This window comes from Manis pentadactyla, chromosome Y, assembly GCF_030020395.1.
Source record: "Manis pentadactyla isolate mManPen7 chromosome Y, mManPen7.hap1, whole genome shotgun sequence".
Classification (NCBI taxonomy): Eukaryota; Metazoa; Chordata; class Mammalia; order Pholidota; family Manidae; genus Manis; species Manis pentadactyla.
Window position 1 is genome coordinate 7,247,413 of NC_080039.1, and position 19,623 is coordinate 7,267,035.

The 19,623-nt window shown below is 40.3% G+C and overlaps 1 pseudogene; it reads left to right on the forward strand.

Annotated features, from left to right (window-relative positions):
• The first annotated feature begins 235 nt into the window (after nucleotides 1–235).
• The window catches only part of LOC130682200 (putative bifunctional UDP-N-acetylglucosamine transferase and deubiquitinase ALG13), a 123,423-nt pseudogene continuing 104,035 nt past the window's right edge, over nucleotides 236–19,623 (forward strand).

The following is a 19,623-nucleotide window of genomic DNA, read 5'->3' on the forward strand; positions in this document are numbered from 1 at the left end:
GCCCCTTTTCCCTCTTCCCCCTCCCTCCCCAGATAGTCAGCCCAGTCCCTTTCCCTTTGGTAACTTGGTTATAGGGGGAGTCTAGTAAACATAATGTTACTCATGTAACTGCATATAAATGATAAAAAATTAATAATAATAATAATAATAATAATAATAATAGATGATAGATAGACATACAAATAAAAAAATAAATAACATGAAGTCACAGTGGTGCCTCTTTCCAAGATACACAATGTGTACGCTGAGAAGAGCAGGTTTCCCCTTCAGAGCATGGTGTCCTAGACTGGAATGTGATTTCAGTGAGGTGGGCACTGGCCACGTTGACAGCATGAGGGAAAATGGAAACCGCATCCAAGGTACTGTGTGTTTCATTTTATTTGGGGTCAGTACTAAACAGTTATATGTTCACCATAATGGTTCCTATACTCCCACCATTATCTTATCAAGTCCCCACCGCATATGCCATACGAGTCACTGACCATCAGCCCAGTAATATGCTGTTGAAGCACTACTTGTCTTCTCTGTGTTGTACAGCCCTCCCCGTGCCCCACCTCCCACATTATACATGCTAATCGTAATGGACCTTTATTTCCCCGCCCTTATCCCTCCCTTCCCACCAAGCCACCCCAGTCCCTTTCCCATTGGTAACTGTTAGTCCATTCTCGTGATTCTGCTGCTGTTTTGCTCCTTCAGTTTTCTCTTTGTTCTTATACTCCATAGATGAGTGAAATCATTTCATGCTTTGTCTTTCTGTTCCTGGCTTATTTCACTGAGCATAATACCCTGTAGCTCCATCCATGTTGTTGCAAATGGTAGGATTTGTTTTCATCATATGGCTGATTAATATTTCACTGTGTATATGTGCCACATCTTCTTCATCCACTCATCTACTGATGGACACGTATCTTTGCTATTGAGGATAGTGCTGTGTAAACAGAGGAGTGCATAAGCGTTTTTCAAACGGGGTTGCTGCATACTTTTTTTGTACTTATTTATTTATTTTTTAATTTTGATATCATTATTCTACAATTAGATGAGGAACATCATGTTTATGAGACTCCCCCATCAAAAACTTACCCCACATAGCCCATTGCAGTCAGTGTCCATCAGCGTAGTAAGATGCTGTAGAATCACTACTTGTCTGCTCTGTGTGGTTAAGCACTCCCTGTGGCCCCTCCACACTATGCATGTTAATCATAATGTGCTCTTTCTTTACTCCCCCTGATTCCCCCATTCCCACCCATTCATCCCAGTCCCTTTCCCTTTGGTAACTGTTAGTCCATTCTTGGATTTTGTGTGTCTGCTGCTGTTTGCTTCTTCAGTTTTTTCCTTGTTCTCCTTTTCTACTGATGAGTAAAGTTATTTGATACTTGTCTTTTTCCGCCTGGCATATTTCACTGTGCATAACACCCTCTAGCTCCATCCAGGTTGTTGCAAATGGTAGGATTTGTTTTCTTCTTATGGCTGAATAATAGTCCATTGTGTAAATAATCCACGTCTTCTATATTCATTCATCTACTGTTGGACAAGTAGCTTGGCTACTGTGAACATTGCTGTGATAAACATAGGGGTGCATGTTTCTTTTTTAACCTGTGCTGCTGCATTCTTTTTATTTATTTATTTATTTATTATTTGTTCGTTTGCTTATTTGTTTATTTTTATTTAGTATACAATTACATGGGTAACATTATGTTTACTAGACTCCCCCCATCACCAAGTTCCCCCATGATTGATACCCCATTGCAGTCACTATCCATCAGTGTTGTTAGGTACTGTGGAATCACAACTTGTCTTCTCAGTGTTGTTGTACAGCCCTACCTGTGCCCCACCACATGTTATACATGCTAATCATAATGCCACCTTACTTTCCCCCACCCCTTACCCATACAGTCCCAACAATCCACCATAGTGCTTTTCCCTGTAGTAACTGTTAGTCCATTCTTCTGTTCTGTGAGTGTGCTGCTGTTTCGCTCCTTCAGTTTTTTCTTTGTTATTATACTCTAGGAAGACGGAAATCATTTTGTACTTGTCTTTCTCTACCTGGCTTATTTTACTGTGTATAATACCCTATAGCTCCACTGATGTTGCAAATGGTATTATTATTTTCCTCTTATGGTTGAATAACAGTCCATTGTGTGCATGTACCACATCTTCTTCATCCATTCATCTACTCATGGGCACTTAGCTTGGCTATTGTGAATAGTGTTGTGATAAACATAGGGGTGCATATGTCTTTTTGAACAGGGCTGCTGCAATATTTTTATTTATTTATCTATAATTTATGTATTTACTTCTTTATTTCTTATTAATCTACAATTTCATGAGTAAAATTATGTTCACCAGATTCCCTGCACCACCAAGTTTCACCCCAGATACCCCATTACAGTCAGTGTCTATCAGGGTAGAAAGATACTGCAGATTCACTACTTGTCTTCTCAGTTTTGTGCAGCCCTCCACATGCCATCCCTCCCACATTATACATGCTATTCCTAATGTGCCCTTTCTTCTCACCACCTGTTATCCCTACATTCCCACCCAAACACCTCATTCCCTTTCCCTTTGGTAACGGTTGGTTCATTGGTCAGTGCTGTGTGTCTGCTGCTGTTTTATTCCTTCAGTTTTTTCTTTGTTCTTATACTCCCTAGATGAGTGAAATCATTTCATACTTGTCTTTCACTGCCTTATTTCACTGAGCATAACATGCTGTAGCTCCATCCATATTGCTGCAAATGTTAGGATTTGATTTCCACTTTCGGCTGAATCATGTTGCACTGTATATATGCAACACATCTCCTTCATCCATTTATCTACTGATGGACACTTACCTTGGCTATTCTGACTAGTGCTGTGGTAAACATAGGGGTGCATACGTCTTTTTGCAATGGAGTTGCTGCATTTTTTTACTTATTTATTTATTTTATTTTGATATCGTTAATCTACCATTAGATGAGTAACATTATGTTTACTAGACTCCCCCATCGAAAAGTTACCTGATATAGCCCATTGCAGTCATGTCCAGCAGCGTAGAAAGATGCTGTGGAATCACTACTTGTCTTCTCTGTGTGTACAGAACACCCTTTGCCGACCCCACATTATACTTGCTAATCATAATACCCCCTTTAAGTAGCCCACCTTTTCCCTCTATTCCCACCTGTCCATGCAAGACCCTTCCCCTTTGATAACTGTTAGTCCATTTTGGGTTCTGTGAGTCTGCTGCTGTTTTGCTTCTTCACTTTATTCTTTGTTCTCCTTCTCTGCAGCTGAGTGAAGTCATTTAATACTTGTCTTTCTTTGCCTGGCTTATTTCACTGTATATAATACCCACTATCTCCATCCATGCTGTTGCAAATCATAGGTTTGTTTTCTTCTTATGGCTGAATAACATTTCATTGCGTATATGTACCACATCTTTATCCATTCGTCTCCTGATGGACACTTTGCGTGGCTATTGTGAATGGTGCTGTGATAAACATAGGGGTGCATATGTTTTATTTAAACTAGGCTGCTGCACTCTATGTGTATATATATTTATTTATATTTCCTTATTTTTTATTTATTTATCATTATCTACAATTACATACGTAACATTATGTTTACCAGACTCCACCCATCACGAAGTTCCCAACAAATAACCCATTGCATTCACTTTCCATCAGCGTAGTAACATACTGTATAATCACTACTTGTCCTCTGTGTCTTACAGACCTCCTGGTGTCCCTCCTCCCACATTATACATGCTAATTGTAATGCACCCTTTCTTTCCCCCAACCCCTTATCCCTCCATTCCCACCCATCCACCCCACTCCCTTTCCCTGTCCATTCTTGCGTCCTGTGAATCTGCTGCTGATTGCTTGTTAAGATTTTTCATTGTTTTTTTACTTCGTTATCATTAATCTACAATTACATGCTGAACACTAAGTTTTCTAGACTACTCCCATCAACAAGTTCTCCCCACATGCCCCATTGCAGTCACTTTACATCACCATGGTAAGATGCAGTGGAAATACTCCTTGTCTTCTCAGTTTTGTACAGCCTTATGTGTGCCTCACGAAACATTATACATGCTAATCATAATGCCCTCTTTCTTTCCCGTGCTCCTTATCCCTCCAGTTCCAGACATCCACCCCATTCCTTTTCCCTTTGGTAACTGTTAGTCCATTCTTGGGGTCTGTGAGTCTGCTACTGTTTTGCTCCTTCAGGTTTTCTTTGTTCTTATACTCCACTGATGATTGAAATCATTATATATATATATATAGACCAGAACCAGTAATGTTTGCTAAGATGATGCAGCTACCCATGGCTGGGCCTTGACCACACCCTGGGGGTGGACTTTGCAAGAGCAGCACTCTTGCCTACAGATTCCATGATGTCACAGTGGTGCCTCTTTCCTAGAGACACAGTGTGTATGCTGGGTGGATCAGCTTCCCTCTTCAGACCCTGGTGTCCTAGACGGGGATATGATTTCAGTGAGGGGGTCACTGACCACCTTGACAGCATCAGGGAAAATGGAAACCTGATCCAAGGTACTGTGTGTTTCTTTTTATTTTGATATCCATACTAAACAGTTACATAAGCAACATTATGGTTTCTAGACTCCCCCATTATTAAGTACCCACCACCTACCACACAGGAGTCACCATCCATCAGCACAGTAATATTCTGTAGAAGCCATACTGAACTTTGCTCTATTGTACAGCACTCCCCTTATCCCCCTTCCACATTATACATGCTCAGCATAATGCACCCTTTCTCCCCCGCCCTTAAACCTCCATTCCCACCAATCCTCCCCAGTCCCTTTCCCTTTGGTAAGTGTTAGACCATTATTGATTTCTCTAAATGTGGTAATGTTTTGCTCCTTCAGTTTTTTCTTTGTTTTTATACTCTTTAGAAGACTGAAATCATTTCATACTTGTCTTTCTCTACCTGGCTTATTTCACTGTGTATAATGCCTTATAGCTCCATCCATTTTGCAAATGGTAGGATTTGTTTTTCTGTTATGGCTGAATAATATTTCATTTTATACATGTACCACATTTTCTTCATCCATTCATCTACTGATGGACACTTAGCTTGGCTGTTGTGAATAGTGTATTGATAAACGTATGTGTGCACGTCTTTTTAAAACTAGGCTGCTGCCTTCTATTTAGTTCATTATATTTATTTATTTATTATTTATTTTTCATTAATCTGCTATTACATGAGTAAAATTATTTTTACTAGACTTATCCCATCACCAAGCTCCCCCTAACACCCCATTACAGTCACTTTCCATCAGTGTAGTAAGATACTGTCAAATCACTGCTTGTCTTCTCTGTATTGTCCAGTCCTCCCCGTGCACTCCGTCTGACATTATACATGCTAATTGTAATGTGCCCTTTCTTCCCACACAGCCTTTGTCCCTCCATTCCCACCCATCCACCCCAGGCTCTTTCACTTTGGTAACTCAGTCCATTCTCGGATTCTGTAAGTCTGCTGCTGTTTTACTCGTTCAATTTTTTCTTTGTTCTTATTTGACAATGATGAGTGAAATCATTTTATGTTTATATGTAGGCAAGAACTACTTATATTCCCTGAAATGATGCAGAACCTCATGGCTGGGCAGTGACCACCATGTTGGGGTGGAGTTTGAAAGAGCAGCACTGTTGCCTGGAGATTCCGTGACGTCACAGAGGTGCCTCTTTACCGGAGACACAATGCATATGCTGAGAGGTGCAGGTTCCCACTTCAAATCCCGATGCCCTAGATGGGGACGTGTTTTCGTTGAGGTGGGCACTGCCCACCTGGACAGCATCATGGAAAATGTAAACCAGATCCAAGGTACTGTGTGTTTCTTTTTATTTTGGTGTCAGTACTAAACAGTTACATGAGCAACATTATGCTTACTAGAATACCCCCATTATCCAGTACCCTCCACATACCCCATAAGAGTCAGTGTCCATGAGCCCAGTAATATGCTGTAGAAGTGCTACGCATGGTCGCTGTACTTTACTGCCTTCCCCGTGCCCGCCCCTTGCCACATTATGTATGCTACTCATAATGCCCCATTTTCCCTCCCTTCCCTCCCTTCCAACCCATCCTCCTCAGTCACTTTCCCTTTGGTAACCATTAGTCAATTCTTGGATTCAGCGGGGATACTACTGTCTTATTCCTTCACTTTTTTTCTTTTTTCTAATAGTCCACAGGTGAATGAAATCATTTGAGACTTTTCTTTCTCTGCCTGGCTTATTTCACTTAGTATAATACCCTCTAGCTCCATCCATGTTGTTGTAAATAGTAGGATTTGTTTTCTTCATATGGCTAAATAATATTCCTCTTTGTATATGTAACCACAACTTAATCCATGCATATCATGGTGGACACTTCGCTTGGCTGTTGTGTATTATCCTGTGATAAACATAGGGGTGCAGATGCCTTTTTAAATCTAGGCTGCTGCACTCTATTATTTATTTATTATATCTATTTATTTTTATTCATTCATTTATTTTTTATTTGTCATTAATCTAAAATTACATGTATAACATTATGCTTACTAGACTCCCCCCATCACCAAGATGTCCCCAGATTCCCCATTGCAGTCAATGTCCATGAGCATAGTAAGATACCGTAGAATCACTTCTTGTCTTCTTTGTGATGTTGAGTCCTTCCCGTATCCCCCTCACACATTATACATGCTAATCGTAATGCACGCTTTCTTTCTCCCCCCTCCTTATCCCTCCATTGCTACCTGTCGACCCCAGTCTCTTTCGCTTTGTTAACTGTTAGTCCATTCTTGGGTTCTATGAAACTGCTTCTGTTTTGCTCCTTCAGTTCCTTCTTGGTTCTCCTTCTCCACATGTGCGTGAAATCGTTTGATACTTGTCTTTCTCCACCCAGCTTATTTCAAAGTGCATAATGGCCTCTAGCTCCAACCATGTTGTTGCAAATGGTAGAATTTGTACTCTTCTTATGGCTGAATAGTATTCCATTGTGTATATGTACCATGTCTGCTTTATCCATTCATCTACTGATGGACACTTAGCTTTGCTACTGTGAATATTGCTATGATAAACATAGGGGTGCACATGTATTTTTTACACTGGGCTGATACATCATTTCATCTATTTATCCATCTATCTATCTATCCATCTATCTATCTATCTATCTATCTATCTATCTATCTATCTATCTATCTATCTATCTATCTATCTATCTATCTATCTATCTATCTATCTATCCATCCATCCATCCATCCATCCATCCATCCATCCATCCATCCATCCATCCATCCATCCATCTATCTATCTATCTATCTATCTATCTATTTATTTATCATTAATCTACAATTAGATGTCTACCATTGTTTTTACTAGACTCCACCAATGACCAAGTTTCCCCCAGATATCCCACTGCAGTCCCTTTCCATCACCGTAGTTTGGTAAAGTAGAACCACTACTTCTCTTCTCTGTGTTGTTGAGCCCTCCCCATGCCCCCCCTTCCACCTTATACATGCTAAACTTAAGCCACATATTCTACCGCCCCCCTTGTCCCTCCTTTCCCAACCATCCACCCCAGTCTGTTTCCCTTTGGTAACTTTTAGTCCATTCTTCAGCCTGTGAGTTTGCTGCTGTTTTACTACTACAGTTTTTTCTTTGTTCTTGTACTCCAATGATGAGTGAAATCATTTTATATATATATATATATATGTATGCCAGATCCACTGATGTTTGCTCAGATGATGCCACTCCCCACAGCTTCACAATTTGCTCCCTCTGGGCATCCTGGACTGGGGACCGATGTGATGCACTGGCCGAGGCCTGCGACTACTTCCCAGTGTAATTCTATCCTGTGGATAAACGTGTTCCTTCATTTGCTAAACTTGACAGCCTGCAACTGCATTTCCTATATGCGTTTCCACTAGGCAGGGGCAAGGCAGGTGGAGACAAGAATGGAATAACAATGCCATCCTGCCATCTGGGGGTGGAGTTTGCAAGAGCATCACGGTTGCCTGGAGATTCCATGATATCTCAGTGATGCCACGTTCCTAGACACAGAATGTGTATGCTGAGAGATGCAGCTAACCACTTTAGAGCCTGGTGCCCAAGACAGGGGTGTGATTTCAGTGAGGTGGGTGCTGACCACCTTGACAGCATCAGGGAAAGTGGAAATAGATCCAAGGTACTGTGTGTTTCTTTTTATTTTGGTGTCAGTACTAAACAGTTACATAAGCAACCTTATGGTTACTGTAATACCCCCATTATCAAATCCCCACCACATAGCCCGTAAGAGTCATAGTCCATCAGCGTAGTATGGTAAATGCATATGCCCTGTAATATGGCCTAGAAGCACTACTGAACTTTGCTGTGTTTTACTGCCTTCGTGCCCTCTCCTGGCCCACATTATGCATGCTACTCGTAATGCCCCATTTTCCCTCTCTTCCCTCCCTTCCAACCCATGCTCCTCAGTCACTTTCCCTTTGGTAACCGTTAGTCCATTCTTGGATTTGGCGTGGGTGCTACTGTTTTGTTGCTTCATTTTTCTTCATTTTTCTAATACTCCACATGTGAGAGAAGTCATTTGACACTTTTCTCTCTCTGCGTGGTTTATTTCACTGAGCGTAACACCCTCTGGCTCCATCCATGTTGTTGCAAATGGTATGATTTGATTTCCTCATATGGCTAAATAATATTCCACTGTGTATATGTACCACATGTTCTTCATGCATTCATCTACTGATGGACATTTAGCTTGGCTATTGTGAATACTGCTGTGATAAACATAGGGCCACACATATCTTTTTTAAAGACGACAGTGGCATTCTATTCATTTTTGAACTATTTATTTATTTGTTTCTTTATTGTTTATCATTAATCTACAATTACATGAGTAACTTTATTCACCAAGTTCCCCCTGCATACCCCATTGCAGTCAGTTTACATCAGCATAGTAAGGTAGTGTAAAATCACTACTTGACTTCTCTGTGCTGTTCAACCCTCCCCGTGCCCCTATCCCACATTGTACATTTTAATCATAAATTCCATTTCTCCCCCACCCATTATACCTCTGTTCCATCCCATCCTCCCTAGTGCTTTTCCCTTTGTTAATTGTTATTCCATTCTTATCTTCTGTGAGTCTGCTCCTGTTTAGCTCCTTCTGTTTTTCCTTTGTTCTTACACTCCAATGATGTGTGAAATCATTTTATATATATATAAGTAGGCAAGAACCACTGATGTTTGCTAAGATGATGCATCTCCCCATGGCTGGGCTGTCCCAGCCATCTGGGGGTGGAATTTGCAAGAGCAACACTGTTGCCTAGAAGTTCCATGACATCACAGTGGTGCCTCTTTCCTGGAGACACAATGTGTATGCTGAGAGCAGCAAGTTCCCACTTCAGAGCCTGGTGCCCTAAATGGGAGTGTGATATCACTGAGGTGGTTGCTGACCACCTTGACAGCATCAGGGATAATGGAAACCAGATCCAAGGTACTGTGTGTTTCTTTTTATATGGTTTCAGAATGAAACAGTTATATGAGCAACATTATGGTAACTAGACAACCCCCCATTATCAAGTCCCCATCATGTACCATGTAAGACTCAGTGTCCATCAGCCCACTAATATTTGGTAGAAGCCCTACTGATTTTTGCTGTGTGACACTGCCTTCCCCGTGCCCACCCTGTGACCACATTATGTGTGCTACTCTTAATGCCCTATTGTCCCTCTCTTGCCTCCCTTCCAACCCATTCTCCTCAGTCACTTTCCCTTTGGTAACTGTTGGCCCATTCTTGGGTTGGGCAAGGCTGCTACTGCCGTGTTCCTTCACTTTGTTTCTTTTTTCTAATACTCCACATGTGAGTGAAATAATTTGAGACTTTTCTCTCTCTGCCTGGCTTATTTCACTGATTATAATACCCTCTAGCTCCATCCATGTTGTTGTAAATGGTAAAATTTGATTTCTTCATATGGATGAAAAGTATCCCACTGTTTATATGTACCACATGTTATTCATCCATTCATCTACTGATGAACACTTAAATAATAGTGCTGCGATAATCATCGGGGAGCACATACCTTTTTAAAACTCAGCTGCTGCATCCATGTATTTCTTTATACATTTATGTATTTATGTTTATTTATTGTTTATACTTAATCTTCAGTTACAGGAGTAACATAATGTTTGCTAGACTCCCCCCATCACCAATTTCCCCCAAATACCCCATTATAGTCACTTTCCATCAACATCGTAAGGTACTGTAGAACCAATACTTCTCTGTGTTGTAGAGCCATCCCTGTGCCCCTGTCCCACATTATACATGCTAATCATAATTCACAATTTCCTTCCCCACCCCCTTTTCTGTCCATTCCCATCCATCCACCCCAGTCTGTTTCCCTTTGGGAACTGTTAGCCCATTCTTGGGATCGGCGAGGCTGCTACTGTCTTGTTCCTTCACTTTTTTTCTTTTTACAAATACTCCACAGGTGAGTGAAATCATTTGGCACTTTTCTTTCTCTCCCAGCTTATTTCAGTGAGCATAATATCCTCCAGCCTCATTCATGTTCTAGTTAATGGAAGGATTTATTTTCTTCTTATGGCTGTGTAATATTCCATTGTGTGCACGAACCACATCTTCTTTATCCATTTATCTACAGAAGGACACGTAGGTTGCTTCCATTTCTTTTGTATCCTGTATAGTGCTGTGTTAAATACAGCCGTGTGTATGTCTTTTTTAAACTGTGCTGAAGCATTCTTTTTATTTATATGTTATCACTTATTTGTTTGTTTTTTTAGTTTTCATTTTTCATTAATCGACAATTACATGAGTAACTTTATGTTTCCTAAACGGCCCCCATCACCAAGTACCCCATAAACCCCATTGCAGTCACAGTCGATATGTGTAGTAAGATACAGCAGAATCACTGCTTGTCTTCTCTTTGTTTTATAGCCATCCTCGTTCCCAACTCTCACATTATAAATGCTAACTACAATGCGTCCTTTCTTTCCCTTCACCCCTTTGTCACTGCATTCACACCCATCCTCCCCAGTCCCTTTCCTTTTAGTAACTGTTAGTCCATTCTTGGGTTGTGTGGATCTGCTGCTGTACTGCTCCTTCTGTTTTTTATTTCTTCTTATACTCCAATGATGAGCGAAATCATTTTATATATACATATAATAAGGGCTGAACCGCTGATGTTTGCTAAGATGATGCAGCTCCCCATGGCTGGGCAGTGTCCGCCAACTGGGGGTGGAGTTTGTAGGGAGCACTGCTGCCTGCAGATTCCATGACATCACAGTGGTGCTTCTTTCATAGAGACAATTTGTATATGCTGAGAGGTGCAGGTTCCCACTTCAGAGGCTGGTGCCCTAGATGGGGATGTGACTTTGGTGAGTTGGATGCTGACCACTTTGACAGCATCAGGGAAAATGGAAACCAGGTCCAAAGTACTGTCTGTTTCTTTTTATTTTGGTGTCCATACTAAAGAGTTACATGAGCTACATTATGGTTACTAAACTATCCCTACTATCAAGTCCCAACACGTACCCCATAAGAGTCACTGTCCACCAGCACAGTAATATTCTGTAGAAGCGCTACTGATCTTCACTGTGTTATACTCCCTTCCCCGTACTCGCCCCTGGCCACATTATGCATGCTACTCATAATGCCCCATTTTCCTACTCTTCCATCCCTTGCCACCCATCATCCTCAGTCACTTTCCTTTTGGTAACCATTATTCCATTCTTGGGTTCGGCGAGGCTGCTACTCTCTTGTTCCTTCACTTTGTTTCTTTTTTCTAATACTCCACAGATGAGTGAAATGATTTCAGACTTTTCATTCTCTGCCTGTCTTATTTCACTGAGCATAATACCCTCTAGCTCTATCCATGTTGTTGTAAATGGTAGGATTTGTTTTCTTCACTTGGCTGAATAATATTCCACTGCATATGTAACAGATCTTCTTCATCCATTCATCTACTGACGGACACTTAGCTTGGCAGTTGTGAATAGTGCTGTGATAAACTTAGGGCTGCACATGTCCTTTTAAAACTTGGCTGCTGCATTCCATTTATTTATTTATTTATGTCTCTTTATTTTTTATTTATTATTAATCTACAATGTCATGAGTAACATTATGTTTACTAGACTTTACCCATCACCAATATGCCCCAGATACCTCACTGCACTCACTCTCCATGAACCTCTAAAGATACTGAAGAATCACTACTTCTCTTTCCAGTGTTGCACAGCCCTCCCCTTGACCCCCCTCTGACATTATACATGCTAATCATAATGCACATTTTCATTCTCCACCAGCCCATTATCTGTCCTTTCAGACTTACTACCCAGTCCCTTTCCCTTTGGTAACTGTTAGTCCATTCTTAGGTTCTGTGAGTCTACTCTTGTTTGGTTCCTTCAGTTTTTTCTTGGCTCCCCTTCTCCACAGGTGAGTGAAATCATTTGATACCTGTCTTTTTCCACCTGGCTTATTTCACTGAGTATAATGCCCTTTGGCTCCATCCATGTTGTTGCAAGTGATAGGATTTGTATTCTTCTTATGGCTGAATAACATTCCGCTGTGTATATATACCACATCTTCTTTATCCATTCATCTACTGATGGACACGTATCTTGGCTGCTGTGAAAAACATAGGAATGCACATTACTTTTTTACACATTATTTTTTTACAGTCAGTGTAAAAAAAGCTCCATTCTATTTAGTTATATATCTATTTGTCTGTTTATTTATTTATTTATTCTTTATCATTAATCTACAGTTACATGGGAACATTATGTTTACTGGACTGTCTACATCATCAAGTTCCCCCCAAATACCACATTGCAGTCACTTTCCATCAGCATAGTAAAGTACTGTAGAAACACTATTTCTCTGTGTTGTAGAGGGCCCCTATAGCCCCCCCATCCCACATTATACATGCTCATCATAATGTGCAATTTCATTCCCCTCACATTTGCCCCTCCATACCTACCCATCCACATCAGTCTGTTTCCATTTAGTAACTGTAGGTCCATTCTTTGGCTCTGTGAATCTGCTGCTGTTTTGCAGGTTCTGTTTTCTCTTTGTTCTTATACTCCAATGATGAGTCAAATCATTTTATGTATATATGTAGGCCAGAAACACTGATGTTTGCTAAGATGATGCAGCTCCCCTCGGCTGGGAAGTGCCCACCATCTGGGGGTATAGTTTGCAAGAGCAGCACTGATGCCTGGAGATTCCATGATGTCACAGTGGTGCCCCTTCCTTGAAACAGTATGTGTATGCTGAGAGGACCAGGTTTCTATCCCCTACACGAGGGTGTGATATTGGTGAGGTGAGAACTGACCACCTTGACACCATCAGGGAAAAAGGAAACCAGATACAATGTACTGTGTGTTTCTTTTTCTTTTGGTGTCAGTACTAAAAAGTTTCATGAGCAACATTATGGTTACTAGAGTACCCCCATTATCAAGTCCCCAACACATACCCAATAAGAGTCATGCTCCATCACCCAGTAATATACTGCAGAAGCGCTACTGATCTTCACTGTGTTACACTGTCTTCCCCGTGCCCACCCCCACCCACATTATGTGTACTAGTCATAATGCCCCATTTTCCATCTCTTCCCTCCCTTACAATCCCTCCTCCTCAGTCACTTTCCCTTTGGTAACCGTTAGTCCATTCTTGGGTTTAGCAAGGCTCTTACTGTCTTGTTCCTTCACTTTTTTCTTTTCTCTAATACTCCACAAGTGACTGAAATCATTTGACACTTCTGTTTCTGTGCGTGGCTTATTTCACTGAGCATAATACCCTCTAGCTCCATCCATGTTGCTGACAATGATGTGATTTGTTTTCTTCACATGGCTGAATAATATTCCACTGTGTATATATATATATCACGTCTTCTTCATCCATTCATCTACTTATGGACACTTATATTGGCTATTGTGAATTGTGGTGTGATAAACATAAGGGTTTACATGTCTTTTTTAACCTGGGATGCCTCGTTCCATTTATTTATTTATTCATTTACCTTTATATTAAGTCATTAATTTGTGGTTTATCATTAATCTCCAATTACATGAGTAGCATTATGTTTACTAGACTCCACTCATAAACAAGTTCCCCCCAAATACCCCATTGCAGACACTTTCCATCAGTGGAGTGTTGTATTGTAGAATCACTACTTGTCTTCTTGATGTTGTACAGCCCTCCCTGTATCCCCTCATTACACGTGTGAATCAAAAAGCCTCCGTTCTTCCCCCAGCACTTTTCCCTCCATTGCATCCTATCCTCTCCAGTGGCTTTCCCTTTGTTAACTGTTACTCCATTCTTAGCATCTGTGCATCTGCTGCTGCTCTGCTCCTTCAGTGTTTTCTTTGTTCTTACACTCCACAGACGGAAATATTTTGATACTTGTCTTTCTCAGACTCGATTTTTTTCACTTAGCATAATACCTCCTACCTCTATCCATGTTGCCGAAAGTGGTAGGATTTGTTTTCTTCTTATGGCTCAATAATATTCCATTGTCCATATGTACAACATTTTCTTTATCTGTTCATCTCCTGATGGACACTTAGCTTGGCTATCATGAATAGTGTTGTGATATAGAAATGGGTGCATATATCTTTTGGAAACTGGGCTGCTGTAGTGAAATATTTATTTATTTATTTTGGTGTCATTAATCTACAATTACATGAGGAACATTATGTTTACTAGACTGGCCACATCACCAAGTTCCCCACACACCCCCCATTGCAGCCACTCTCCTTCAGTGTAGTAAGATGCTGTAGAATCACTTCTTGTCTTCTCTGTGTTGCACACCCCTCCTCATGGCCCCCAAATTATAATACATGCTTATCATAGTGCCCCCTTTTCCCCCCACCCTTATTCCTCCATTCCAACCCATCCACGCAGTCCCTATCCCTTTGGTAACTGTTAATCCTTTCTTGGTTAATGTGATTCTGCTGATGTTTGTTCCTTCAGTTTTATCTTTGTTCTTATACTCTAGGAATGAGTGAAATCATTTGATACTTGTCTTTCTCCCCTGGCTTATTTCATTGAGCATAATACCCTCTAGGTGATTGATACTGTTGCAAAAGATAGGTTTTGTTTTCTTCTTATGGGTATATACCACCTCTTCTTTATCCATTCATCTACTGACGGACACTTATGTTGCTTCCATTTCTTGGCTATTGTAAATAGTGCTGTGATAAACATAGGGGTGCATCTGTCTTTTTCAAACTGGGCTGCTGCATTCTTAGGGTAAATTCCTAGAAGTGGAATTCCTGGGTCAAATGGTATTTCTATTTTTAGTTTTTTGAGGAACCTCCATACTGCTTTCCACAATGGTTGAACTAGTTTACATTCGCACCAGCAGTGTACAAGGCGTCCCCTTTCTCCACAACCTCACCAACATTTGTTGTTGTTTGACTTTTGGAAGGTGGCCATCCTTCCTTTGGAAGGGATACCTCATTGTGGTTTTAATTTGCATTTCTCTGATGACTAGTGATGTGGAGCATCTTTTCATTTTCTGTTCGCTATCTGAATTTCTTCATTAGAGAACTGTCTATTCAGCTCCTCTGCCCATTTTTTAATTTCATTAATTGCTTTTTGTTTGTTGAGGTGCGTGAGCTCTTTATATATTTTCAGTGTCAACTCTTTATTGGATCTGTCATTTATGAATATGTTTCCAATACTATAGGATACCTTTTTGTTCTATTGATGGTGTCCTTTGCTGTACAGAAGCTTTTCAGCTTGATATAGTCCTTGTGCATTTTTAATTTTCTTTCCCTTGCCTGGGGAGATATGTTCATGAAGAAGATATGCTCATGTTTATGTCTAGAAGATTTTTGTCTATTTTTTTTCTAAGAGTTTTATGGTTTCATGACTTACATTCAGGTCTTTGATCCATTTCGAATTTACTTTAGCGTATGGGGTTAGACAATGATCCAGTTTCATTCTCTTACATGTAGCTGTCCAGTTTTGCCAGCACCATCTGCTGAAGAGACTGTCATTTCCCCGTTGTATGTCCATGGCTCCTTTATCATATATTAATTGAACATATATGCTTGGGCTAATGTTTGGAGTCTCTATTTTGTTCCACTGGTATGTGGCTCTGTTCTTGTGCTAGTACAAAATTGTCTTGATTACTGTAGCTTTGTAGTAGTACTTGAAGTTGGGGAGCAAGACCCCCCCACTTTATTCAACCTTCTCAGGATTGCTTTGGCTATTTGGGGTCTTTGGTGGTCCCATAAGAAATTTTGAACTATTTGTTCCAGTTTGTTGTGGAATGCTGTTGGTAATTTGATAGGGATTGCATTGAATCTGTATATTGCTTTGGGCTGGATGACCATTTTGACGTTAATTTTTCCTATCCAGGAGCATGGGATGAGTTTTCATTTGTTAGTGTCCTATTTAATTTCTCTTAAGAGTGTCTTATAGTTTTCAGGCTATGGGACTTTCACTTCCTTGGTTAGGTTTATTCCTATGTATTTTATTCTTTCTGATGCAATTCTGAATGGAATTTTCGTAGTTTCTCTTTCTATTAGTTCATTTTTAGTGTATTGGAAAGCCACAGGTTTCTGTGTGTTAATTTTGTATCCTGCAACTTTGCTCTATTCTGATACTAGTTCTAGTAGTTTTGGAGTGGAGTCTTTAGGGATTTTTATGTACAATCCCATGTCGTCTGCAAATAGTGACAGTTTAACTACTTCTTTACCAATCTGGATTCCTTGTATTTCTTTGTTTCGTCTAATTGTTGTGGCTAGGACCTCCAGTACTATGTTGAATTACAGTGGGGAGAGTGGGCATCCCTGTCTTGTTCCCGATCTCAGAGGAAAAGCTTTCAGCTTCTCACTGTTCAGTGTGATGCTGGCTGTGGGTTTATCATACATGGCCTTTACTATATTGAAGTACTTGTCTTGTATACCCATTTTGTTGAGTTTTTATCTTGAATGTATGATGAGTTTTGTCGAATGCTTTTTCCGCATCTATGGAGATTATCATGTGTTTTTTGTCCTTCTTTTTGTTGATGTGGTGAATGATGTTGATGAATTTTCGAATGTTTTACCATCCTTGTATCCCCGGGATGAATCCCACTTGGTCATGGTGTATGATCCTTTCGATGTATTTTTGAGTTTGGTTTGCTAATATTTTATGGAGTATTTTTGCATCTACATTCATCATGGATATTATTCTGTAGTTTTCTGTTTTGGTGGGTTCTTTGCCTGGTTTTGGTATTACGGTGATGCTGGATTCATAGAATGAGTTTGGGAGTATTCTCTCCTCTTCTATTTTTTGGAAAACTTTAAGCAGAGTGGGTATTATGTCTTCTCTGTATGTCTGATAAAATTCCGAGGTAAATCTGTCTGGCCCAGGGATTTTGTTCTTGGTAGTTTTTTATTACTGCTTCAATTTTTTGCTGGTAATTGGCTTGATTTCATAATTTTTGATCATTGTTTTTGTAGCCTGAGAAAGAATGTGAAGTGAAAATCGGAAAGGTTCATTTTAATTATTTTAACAATATTGTAGCTTTAGTGTGATTTGGAGAGTAATTTTTTATAAGCAGCAAACTCACATACAGATAGGATTTTAAAAGCTTACAATTTAAGCCTGATATAAAGAGATCAGACCTGTAGTGTGTCTACCACCATGCTTGGCACATCAGGTGTGTTCAGTAAAAATTAGTTTTTCCCTGCCTCTAATAACTCAAGTAGTGTTGTTGCCAAACAGCTGTGTCTGGAAAGGTCTCTCCCTGTGCACTAGGTGAAGCACTTGGAGAAACCTGAACCTGGAGGGGAGCGGGTTTTTTACTCTGGTCGAGAAAGAATTCTCAAGCAGGTCAGATGAGTGTAGGTTAGGAAGGAATTCATTAACACAGAGCAGCAGGGAAGGGCAGCTGCATTTCAGGCAGCAGAGAACAGGAAAGTGCAGAGGAAAAGTTCTCGGCCTAGGATAGTTTCCCTTGCCTATCGTGAGGCCAAATCATCTGGCATCCTGTGTCCTCTTGGATCTGCATGGCATGGGGACTAGCCACTACAACTCCAGGATTTGGAGGAGCCACAGAACACAGGATGGAGTGAGACTATGTTCTGAGAACTTCCCCAAAAAGGGAGATTTCCAGGTCAGCTACCAAGAGCAGATCGCACAGTTGCAGTTTCATCCATCCAGGTCACCCAGGCGACAGAAACATGCAGGTCCAAATCAGAGCTTTCAGCACTCCCTTCCTACTTAATAGGAGTAAAGTGGAAACAGAATGAAGACTTGGAAATAAAATGAAATAGCAAGGGGACAAATTGCAATAATTTGAGCAGTGACAAAGCTTTATTTGAAAGTATGCAATGAAAGAAAGGAAAATGCAGGCATTCTCAGAGAGGAAGCACACTGAAAGTTTGGGGATTCTGTCTTTTTTACCCAGCAGGGGGTTAACAATATCACTGATCCATACAAGAGGCATATACTCAAGTAATGTTGCACTAGGAGAAATCTCAACTTCTACATAACACACTTTACAAAACTAAGTAAGTTTAAAAGAAATGTAATGCGGCAAAGGGCAGGGGGATGGTTATTGGGCATAGGCTTGACTTGTGGTCTCAAGGTGTTTGTCTTTGGTGAGAGACACCATGTCTCCTCCTTTCCTTTATTATAAGTCCTCCAGCTAATTCTGCTAAATAAACCCAACACAAGGGATTTATTTATCCTGTTCTTCTCCAAGACAGTGGTTACTCTCAAGCAGTGAGGACATATCAGTTAAGACTGCTTGCCCTTCCTTGAGGTAGACTGTGGGGTTATTGTCCAATTACCAGAGAATATGTTAGGAATTTTACTTTATAACTCTCTGCTTTTGAAAATGGAATATTAGTCTTAAGATGGGGTCGCTCCTGTTCTTACAATGCTGTTTATATCTCAGCATTTTTCATCAGCCAGGAAAAGTTAACTATGATGCTTCTCTTGTGTCCTTGGCCCTACCTCATTGTTGCAATCAGCTGTCATTCATCACAGCCCATTAAAAACCCAGTTTTATACTTGTATAGTTTTTCAACCGAAGCCTAACATTTGGATCCAATTTATTTGAATTAATTGTTTCTGTTTCTTCATTTATTCTTATATATGTATATTAAATTTTATTTTGGTATCATTAATCTACAATTACATGAAGGATATTCTGTTTACTAGGCTCCTCCCTTCAACAAGTCTCCCTCACATCCCCATTCAGAGTCACTGTCCATAAACATACTAAGATGCTGTAAAATCACTACTTGTCTTCTCTGTGTTGCACATCCCTCCCTGTGCACCTCCCACTATACATGCAAATCGTAATGCCCGCCCTTTTTTTTTCCTGCTCTTGTCCCTCCCTTCCCACCCGTCCTCCCCAGACCCTTTCCCTTTGGTAACTATTAGTCCATTCTTGGGTTCTGTGATACTGCTGCTGTTTTGTTCCTTCAGTTTTCTTTGTTCTTATACTCCACATATGAGTGAAATCATTTGGTACTTGTCTTTCTCCGCCTGGCTTATTCACTGATTTATTTATTTATTTACTGAGCATAAAACCCTCTAGCTCCCTCCATGTTGTTGCGAATGGTAGGATTTATTTTTTTCTTATGGCTGAGTAATATTCCATTGTGTATATGTACCACATCTTCTTTATCCATT